Source organism: Passer domesticus, chromosome 5 (assembly GCF_036417665.1).
Source record: "Passer domesticus isolate bPasDom1 chromosome 5, bPasDom1.hap1, whole genome shotgun sequence".
Classification (NCBI taxonomy): Eukaryota; Metazoa; Chordata; class Aves; order Passeriformes; family Passeridae; genus Passer; species Passer domesticus.
This window is the reverse complement of record NC_087478.1, coordinates 53,835,046-53,845,304: the sequence shown is the minus strand read 5'-3', so window position 1 is coordinate 53,845,304 and position 10,259 is coordinate 53,835,046. Positions and strand designations below refer to the sequence as shown.

General features: G+C 41.1%; 1 long non-coding RNA gene across 1 annotated transcript in view; it reads right to left on the bottom strand.

Moving 5' to 3' along the window:
- Positions 1-221: 221 nt before the first annotated feature.
- Positions 222-10,259, bottom strand: part of LOC135300766 (uncharacterized) — a 55,419-nt gene continuing 45,381 nt past the window's right edge. The window contains exons 3-4 of the long non-coding RNA XR_010362543.1: positions 7,854-7,925; positions 222-4,093 (exon numbers count right to left, since the gene is read on the bottom strand). This is a non-coding gene — a long non-coding RNA (uncharacterized LOC135300766). The remainder of the gene's footprint in view (positions 4,094-7,853; positions 7,926-10,259) is intronic.

The window sequence follows — 10,259 nt, the reverse complement described above, 5'->3', positions numbered from 1 at the left end:
AAATTTACAGCAGTGCAAGCACTGTGAGGAGAGGAGAGGAGAGGAGAGGAGAGGAGAGGAGAGGAGAGGAGAGGAGAGGAGAGGAGAGGAGAGGAGAGGAGAGGAGAGGAGAGGAGAGGAGAGGAGAGGAGAGGAGAGGAGAGGAGAGGAGAGGAGAGGAGAGGAGAGGAGAGGAGAGGAGAGGAGAGGAGAGGAGAGGAGAGGAGAGGAGAGGAGAGGAGAGGAGAGGAGAGGAGAGGAGAGGAGAGGAGAGGAGAGGAGAGGAGAGGAGAGGAGACTCAGCCAATGGTCTTAGAAATGCTTCCTTTGAAAACAGACCCCATGCACACTGAGAGCAACCAATTTAAATTCAGAAATAGAGCTGTCAGACCTCATTGGACTAAGTGATGACCAGAAGCAGATTCTAGCATCAAGTGGACATAGGATTCTGCTAAGACAACTGAGAGTGATGCTCCACCTCCCTGTTTTGTGCATCTCCATGATACTCCACAATTGCATTTTCCTCATGTGGAACGGACCTGCTCACAGGTCTGGGAGCTTCCACCTCAGTGCTCTCAGGTGCTTGGCCTGTTCTCTCCTCTGTCTTTGCTTCCTCCATTAGGTCCTGATGGTTTTGGTTCCATCTTGTACACGTTTGGTAGGTTATATGGAACATACTGCACCTTATAGTGTGTCCTATCTCAAAGCAAGCACATTCATTTCCAATTAGTCATTATCCAAAAAAACCCCACCCCAGCAGCTTTGCGCCAAAGTAATCAGAAGAAGTAAAAGCAGCTGACAAAATGAAAACCACGGAATGTTCCCTGAAATGAGTAGAGAACAGATGTCATTGCTGAAAATGAGAGGTTAACCTGACATAAATAACAAAAAGAAAGCAGTGGGGAGCCCAATCAAAGCTGAATCAATGCTCTGATCTTGCACAGTTGGACAAATCTTTCTTGCTATTTAAGGCTTCATTTCTCTTTTGCTCTCTGAGATTGCAGGAGGCAATTATGGGAGAAATTATCAGCCTTCTTTCCCCCCCCTCACTGTTTATCATTGTCCAGCTTGTGAAACTTGTTGGAAGTTGATGCTGGATGAGGAGATGTAGTTAATCAGCTGAACAGAATGTCAACAGCTGCACAACTTGGGTTTTGCATTGTTTTGACATGTATATTCCCTATTCACTCCTAGAAAGTGCAAAAGGCATTTACACCCATTTTAGAGGACAAGACTAATATCATCCAGAAACTTTATTCTGGCTGCTTAGTAGATCACCTCCTTGTGATTTCACTACCATGTAAAAATAAGAAAACTGAATGCAGCAAAGCTTTTATTTCTATTTGTATGTTAGTACTTGTGATGTAAAAATTCTATATGCATATTCACATTAAAACCCAAATAGAGCTAAAAAATAAATTTTATGAGGCCATCTAGTCCACCTTCCCACAACTGGGAGTGCAGATAAGGCCTTTCTTGACTCTATAAATAGAAAAGCTAAGCAGAAATGACAAATTTTACCAGGAGCAAAAGGCCTTTTAGCATATCAGACTAGAGAACTAGGGTGTTTCCTCAACCCTGTTAGGAGACAATGAATTCAAATATCATCCTCAAGGCACCTTTTCCTCTCCTAGAAAGTATCTGAATGATGTTTTTCAGTTCAGCCTACTGACCCTCAGAGAAAATTCCTGGTACTCATTCATGATTTCCAAGTGTGCCAATGCTTTCCCTAAACACACAGACATAGGCTCTGCACACACTTTTCAAGGAATACACAGACATGGTGTCACTGCATCATCTCCTGGGGGGAAAAACACATTTACAGAGTGGGACATTTATCACTAATCAGTAATAACTCAAAATTTTCCCCTGAATATGTCTATGTCCTTAGCAGAAATATATCTTTTAAGGGGTGTTGTGTGCTGCTTTCAGGGAACAGCAGTAAGCAGCAAAAGGTCAAAATTAGAATGCAACAAACTGAATAAGCTTTCAGGTATCAGAACTGCTTCAGTTCTGAAAGTACACAGATAAGTAAAGCCTTCAAAGATATGTGGGAGCCTGGAAGGGAGAGAGCAAGTCAGTGTGTTCATCTGTGTGTGTGTGTTCATATGGAAGGGGATAGAAAGCAGGAAAGCTCTCAGATGTCTCTGGCAGAAAGAAAAACTGAATTTGGCATGGAGGACTGAATAAGGCTCCTGTTCTGTGTCTATCCCCAGAGCTTTTAAACCTGTAACTGCTGAGAGCAAAAAGCATTTCCTATCTCCTCTCACCAACTGCTGACTTACAGCTCCTCCATGGGCATGTACCCTCTTCCTTAATTTGTTTTTTCTGAAAATACAACCATGATCAGCTCCCTCACTGAGCCATACCACCAATACAATGACATTCTTCAATATTTTAAATAGCTATTTCTGTGCAGCCCAAAAGTCCTGACCCATTTTTAACATACTCCTTCTTCCCGATCAGGGGTCTCAATAAAGTCTTAGCAAGAGGGTGTCCCCATGTGTCCCCGGTGTGTAAACACTGCAGCTGTGTAATCCTGTGCACAGGATCCTTCTGTGTGCAGGATCCTTCTATGCACAGAATTGCAGGCATGTAGGAATTAATTGGGCAAGGTATTCCTCATGGTATTCCCCCAGGTTTTCTCTTTTTCCCAGATTTTCTTCGAAGTAACCTCCCATTAGATACCTTTGTTCTACAGGTCTCAGGAATTCCCCATCCACTTACTTTCTGACTCCCCTTATGCTAAACTGCTTATGTAACACATTTCTCTTCACAGAAAAAGAGAACTAAATGCCTTGAAAGAACCTTTTAAAGTACTGTTTACAAGCCTTCTACAAATGAACATTTAAAACCAAGTCTAAACCTAATTAGACTGAGAGAAAAGTCAAAGCAGGATCTTTAAATTCTTCTGTTTGAATGATCAAAATAACAGTGGGGTGCTGCTGGAATGTGGAAAAAAGGAAAATCTGATTGCAATCTGAGGTAAATGAGATGGGTTAAAAGGCACATTGGGGAAATTGAGAGAAAGAACAGGAAAAAAATTTAAATAACTAGTAAGTTGGGTTGAAGGGGAGGTGGGAATGAATGGAAAGCTACAATGGCTGGCATGGTATCAAGAAGAAAACCTCAGAGTTCAGAGACATATTTAAACATTTTTGGGGGTTGCTGAAACCTAAACATCCAAGCCCAACGAGTTAAGAATTCTCATAGAATTCATCTTCCCTGTGTCATTGCAAGGGACACTTGGGGGAAACATGACTTTCACAGTAATAGCTCCTGTAAGCCTTTTAATCTTTGCTTTATTAAAGGCAAAAAGGGGAAGCAGAAGGGTTGCCAGATCAGGAGCTCTGCTGTAGGTGGCATTTAAGCATCATGAGCCTCATGGATAAATGATGAGAATATTCTCGAACTGGCTGCTGAATGTGGTACAGGCTCTATTTCACACTGCTGTGACCATTTTGCCAGGGAGCTGCTAGTTTACTTCTCAATAATGAGATTTCTTTAGTGCTTAAAAATTCAGATTGAATGGGGGAAGCCACAGGAGCCTGATGCAAGGTGTTGTTATGAAAGGAATTATCTCACATTTTATAAAAGGAAGATCAACGATTTTTGCTTTTACAGCTTTTGCATTGAAAGAATGGTGCTGTTGCTTTTCAGCAGACTATCACTTCATACCCCCTAAATCAATATTTTACCATCAGGAAGATGCTGTAAAAGCAACCTGAAAAAAAAAAAATCCCTAAATGATCCTTGGTTGTTTTACTTTTCCAGCAAATAAGTGAAAGAAATTTACCCAATAAATAAACTATGGTCAAAAGGGAACACTGACTAAATTTCTGCCTCTACAGCTTCAGCCTTGACACAAACCAACAAAACCACCTGGAAGCACTAAATGATGCCCACAGATCCCCACTGGACACATGCTGCCATCAGAAAATGACAACAGATATCCCTGGAACTTTTGTTGACAGACCAGGGTGGGAATGATCTCTTCTCCTGACTCTGGGATAGAAGCACGCAGACAAAGTCACCTGTGGAGCTGTGTATTGTGTCTTCACACTCATTATCTGATCTCCTGGTGCCTCTGCCATGCGCTGGTCTGAAAGAGATGCTGTAATAAAGATGTTAGTAAAAATAACATTACTGCATGATTTTGAGGTAATTTACTGTAGGGAATTTACAATTAACCTACTGTGTTTCTCATCTGTAGAAAATGAACTACACTTTCTGAATTTTCACAGGTTTTGTTCAGATTTGGTTCTGTAGGGATTGGGAAGTATTCAGGTATCCTTATGAGAAGACTCATGGATATTCCAAAACAGGCTGCATTTGACACACTCCTGATACTTGCTGTGCAGAAAAGCATCCATCCCTGGAGTGGTTCAGAGTCAGGTTGGATAGGGCTCTGAGCAACCTGGAAGGTGTCCCTGCCCATGACAGTAGGTGGGACTGGATGACCTTTAAGGTCCCTCCCAAACCAAACCAGTCTGTGATTCTAGGATTCCAGGAATTTATTTAAAACAGCCTTTGGGGTTTTGTACAAGAGACTTCAGGAACAGATGGGAGTGACAACAACTGCACTGTCCTTCATGCAGCCCTGGTCCCTCCCAGCGCACTCTGGTGAGGACAAGGGGGTCCCCACCCATGTGGAATCTGGGCAGCACAGCAGCAAGGCCAACCTGCCGTCCCTGTGTCACAAGACAGTATTTCCTACAAACAGTATCAGCACAAGATTTGGTTAAGGGGAGTCTGCATCTGCTCAAACCATGCTGGAAACATGTTCAGGACAAGGTGCAGGAGCCAATTACAAAGCAACCCCAGGGAATAGCATTCCCCAAAACACCACTGCATCAGTGACGCAGGCAGCCAGGTCACAGGTGGTAACCACTAAAATGTGTGCAATGTGCTTTGATTTAAATCTCTGTTGGACTCTCCTGAATAATTTATGAAGGGCGCTGAAAAGTTTTAATTATCTCTGAAAAGCAACATTCATTTTCTGACTTTCTAACAGCTCTTGCTATAATGGACTCCTGAAGCTCCTAGCAGCTTGAATTATCTGCTGGGTTTGTAAAACCATAAGCTCAGACAGTCAACAACTGGTACAGCAAGTCCTTAGAGATGGTTAACCCGAAGGTTATGCTCAATATGGAATTTGGGTTGGTAGGCCTAATCAGGAGTAGAGTTAAACCAGATCTCAGCTGTTATGGAATTCATCCATCCTATGTGACACTTTGTGTGGTGAGCTAATGACTGTGTGCAGGTTTGGAACCTGACCTCATCAATGACACACAGAGCTGACCCAGGAAGGAGAAATTAATGCCCCAAATCAGAACATGAACCTGACAGGTCTGGGACAAGATCCATATGATACTGTTCAACATTTTTGTTGGTGACAGCAGGATCGAGGCATCCTCAGCAAGTTCACTGATGATACTGAGCTGTGGGGTGCGAACACAGGCTGGAGGGAAGGGATGGATCCAAAGGGATTTAGACAGGGAAACCCTGAGAGAACTTGGGGTGATGATTGATGAAAACCACCCATAAGCTGTGAGGACCTGTAAATTATCATTCCTTTCCTTCTTAGCATTCCACAGCTTTTTAGAAATGCTACTGCTACAGTGCTGTGGCCAAAGCAAAGGAAAAAGATTAATTTCTTTTTGAGCATATGGATGCCCTTTATTACCAAATGCTAGAATTCAAAAATGCTAATTGGCCTTTACAAAACACCAGTGGCATAAGAAAAAATGGTTGGTCTGATTACTAAATTAAAAAAAAAAAAGGCAAGGTAAAAAAATCTACTCAGGTGCTCAGGATCCTTTACTGTGTTCACTCTCAATGGCACAGGTAAATAACTGACCATGTCAGGTTTTGGGTGCATCAAAAACTTTTGTTTTGGAATCGCCCCTTGCAGTCCCTGACACCTGGAGGCAACACAGCTGTGACATGCCAGCTGAAGCTCCACATCTCAAAAGTCTCCTTCTCATGGATTTGACTCATTACACAGGGGAAGGATCCATGAATGCTGAGGGCCTTTATCATCCCTACAAACATGCAGAAAAGAAGCATCCTAGGAAAAACTCCCTTATCAATTATCTGGGGGCACACCTGACACAGCAGCCAGTGCTGAAATACCAAGTGAAGAAAAGTCAGTCTTTTTAAAACTGCTTGAGGTGAAGGTGATAAAGCAGCAGACTGGCTCAGGTGTACAGTCAGAACGTTTCAGTGGGATAAAATACTGTCTCCAAGCAGCTTGAGCCACCACCCAGGTGTGATTCAATCACTGCCACCTGACACTGGCACTGCAGGACACTTGGGAACGAACCTCTAGGAACTCTTCCACTGGGCTTTGCTCATTCTGCTTTTCTCTTTTCACTTTCAGAAATCCCAATATTTTGCATAGCAGCATGAAACCTAGATCCAGACATGATTCTCCTGCGATATGAAGGCACTCTGAACAAAGGATGAAGTCACGGTGCTGGTGACATCGGTGTAAAGTACTTAAATTTCATTTCAGACAGGGTTTTATGTCACTGTCTGGGACCTTGGCAAACTCCACAAGTTAACAGTTAATTAATGGAATATACCTCCATAAGCAACATAGAAATTAAATGCAGATGCTAAAAGAAGTTCCGTTTATCTGGAGGAATAAAAACATTTTCACTAAATAGCCTCCTCATTGGGAAAAAAGGTAACTATAATGATGTGCATGAGTCTTCTGTATTAATTTTCCAGTTATTCAAATGGCTTTGCTTAAATGCCAAATATATTGAGTTCAAATGTTCAGGTAGTTTCCAGCTATTTTTCCATTGTCATGACGTTTTCAGTTCTAAAAATTTAAATTCACAGTGTTTTGTCTGGACTCACAAATAATCTAATTAGAGAAACACAAACATTCCCAGTGACTTCTATAACTTAGCAACCATCACCATGGCTGAAGCTCAGCAATTCACAATGAATTACTCACAGGACATTCACATGGAAAAATGTTTACTGGAAATATATAAATTATTTCAGACATCCAGTCTTAGCATTTCATCCTCGGCTCTTAACAGAAGCAGACACAATTAGACTAATTGTTCATTATAAATTATCCACTCATCTCTACATTTGCTAATCTAATGTGATGTTTATGTGTGAAAGAAGGAGGAAACTGTTCTTGGTAGACTGATTAGCTTTCAGACATTTTATAATTGTGATATTTGACAGCTTCACATCAGCAGTTGCCTGAACTATAAACTGAAAAGAATCGCCCCTTGCAGTCCCTGACACCTGGAGGCAACACAGCTGTGACATGCCAGCTGAAGCTCCACATCTCAAATACATCATAGGTACAGAAAATGCGCATTAGTCTGTGAATTAAAGGATAAATTGTCTTCAAAAGATGTTCTCTCTCCTTCCTGCCAGTGATTAATGGCTACTTTTCTTTTTTTCCAGCAAGTTGTTACTATTTTTTGTAATCTGATTCGAATTAAGCACTACCTCCCAGGAGAGGAAGAGTGAAGCTGTCTTCTCGAGGCAGACTGTTCCTAGAGATCAAATACAAGGAGAAAACAACAGATCAACTGGCAAGTACTGTGTGTAAATAAACAGAGTGGGCTATTTGTTTTATCTGTGCATATAAATGAATATGCATATGGAAATGGAAACAGTGGTCAGATCCCTCTGCAACAAGAATTTCACAGTCTTTCCAAGAACAAACTGGGCTCTGTGAGTTGTGATTCCAGCCACAGGTTTTCCTCACTTTTCCTCAGGATTTTGAAGGTGGATATTAGAGACTGAGGCTTTGAACTCCAAAGTTTTCTTGGAGCACACAGAACCCCATGAGCTGGCTTCATAAAACAGACAAGACTACCTCAAAGATATCACATTACCTGTGGCTGAAGTAGGGAGTGGTGGACAGCTGGTAAGAGAATCCACGTCCAAGTTCAAAGTAACCTGGGCAGCTGACAAAAGAAAATGTGAAATGGCCTAAAAATTTTGATTTATCAGTTTAATGGCTATTTCGCCACCTAGAAAATCACCCCATTGCTCAGGAGATTAACACCAGACAGAAACCAGGGACTGTTAAATAGAAAATATTCTTTAAAAAAAATTGCTCCATTTGTTATCTCCCACAAACAGAGACTGAAGAGAGCCTGGAGGGTGCTGATAAAAAGGACTGTGCTGAATGAATGGAAAGGTGCTCTGCCCAGCCTCTAAAACTTGTCACTGGGGCTAACCAATTCATTGTGCAGATAAGCTACTTCTATGGAGGCCACTGAAAGGGGCAATGCCTGAATAATCTTATTTTTCAGCAAGGGTAGAGAAGAGAATTGATGCATATTTGAGGAGCATGAGGTCTGAATAAAAACTGTGTGGCCAAAAGTCAAGATAGTGTTTGTATCACCGCTAGTCCCCTTTTTAACACAGACATCATTAAAAAATTAATGCCTTTACAAGTCATTTCATATTGTTGTGTTTTATCACATGAGTCACCAGATCCTCAGCAGGGTAAGTCTGAGCATCACCTACCACTAGAAAATGGTCTGACCAAAAATATCAAGAACACCAGGAGTAAGAAATACTTACAACATCTGTAAGATCTCTCTTAAAAGCAGTCCCCCAGCATATCCTTAAAGACATTTTCACTGTGCTGAAACTACCCAAGTTGTCTACAAAATAAGGGATTGTGCACATCCAGGTGTATTGAAGGTCTCACTGCTACATATTTCATTATTTTCTTGGCCATTCTTGGCCCTGCCTGTTCTGAATCTGCAAGAAACATGACCACCTTCACTCAACCCCTGCTATTTACAGATAACAAAACTGCAGCCTTGCTCAATCCCCTTGAAGTCAATGACAAAACACTGAATTTTTGTCTTGCTTGTTTTCAACAGTCTGGTGAGCATAATCTGTTTTCTCTCATTTGCTGTTAGCTTCACTTTCTGGTTAATATGGATGAACTCCTTTATCCATTCTTATCATTCCTTCTTTGCACAGAGAAATAAGTATACTCTAGGAACTGGAACTGACTCAGTTATATTATTTCTTCTACATTTTCTTTTTGCTTCTAAACTCTCCAACCCTTTACAAGGAAAAATATTTCAATCTTCATTATTTTTTCCTGTGAAAAGCAAAAAATGTCTACATTTAGCAGTTCTAGTATCCTAATTACTGTTATACACAATAACAAATAATTCATTTTAGATGATGAAAAGCAAATATACAGCGATATATTATACAAATATTTGTATATATACACCAATATACAGCCATGTTTTAGTGGTCCTACCATGAATGTATATGGGCACCTCCTAGTCTATTCTCTGTGAGGAAAATGAACATTAATTCCTACTTTACAAGTAGGGATACAGGACCCAGAGAAGACAGAAAGGTGTTTGTATGATGGGGTTTGGCTTGTTTAGTCTTCCTAAATGCTCAGCACAGAGAGACAGATTTTCCTTCCACAGGGCAGAGAAACACTCAAGTTTTGGATCTTGTTCTGCACTACCACTGAAGAAACTTCTGGTTTTTTCCTCATTGATTATATAAGAAAATTTCTGGTACATAAATTGAGGCATGGAGAATATAAAAATGCCAGACCCCACCAATGCCTGCTCTGGCAAGTAAAAGATGAAAACAAGATTCCTTTCAGAGTTTCCTGTACATTCTGGCTTGGCTTCCTGGCTCTTCTTTTAGGCAACCACTCAGTGCTTTATGTGATCCTGGTTCATGTTCTGTAACTGCACAAATAATAAATAGTGGGCCTATCAATGGAGAAAATTAGAGTTATTAGAGAGGCAAGAGAGATAGATGTATCTAAGGACGCTGCAGCCATCCCAGACAGATTAGCCCTAAATCCAAATAGATTTTCAAATTGAGAGATTTCTGGAAAACCAGGTGTGTCTCCTTTCTAGAATAAGAGCTTATTTCTTGCTGCTCTGGTGCTTCCGTCCCTACAGAATAAGGCAGATTCAGGGTATCATTCCCATGTATCCTGGAGCCTCCCAGCCCTTTGGGAAGGCTCTAGATGGTGGACAGATGGTGGATGACGACAGTGTTGAAAAAAAACATTTTCCAAGCTCTGCACACAAAGTACAAATACAGAAATGTTCTGCCTCAGAGGTTTGCAATGTTGTGATCATTTAAGAATAGCCATCCACTTTCAGGCAATTATACCAATAATTCTATTATTTAGTGTGCATTTCACTGTGATTACTTTACATCTCTGCTGGTAAGAAACTGTCTAAGTGACAAAAAAAAGTCTCTGCAGGGCATTTTATGTGAAAGTCTGTTCA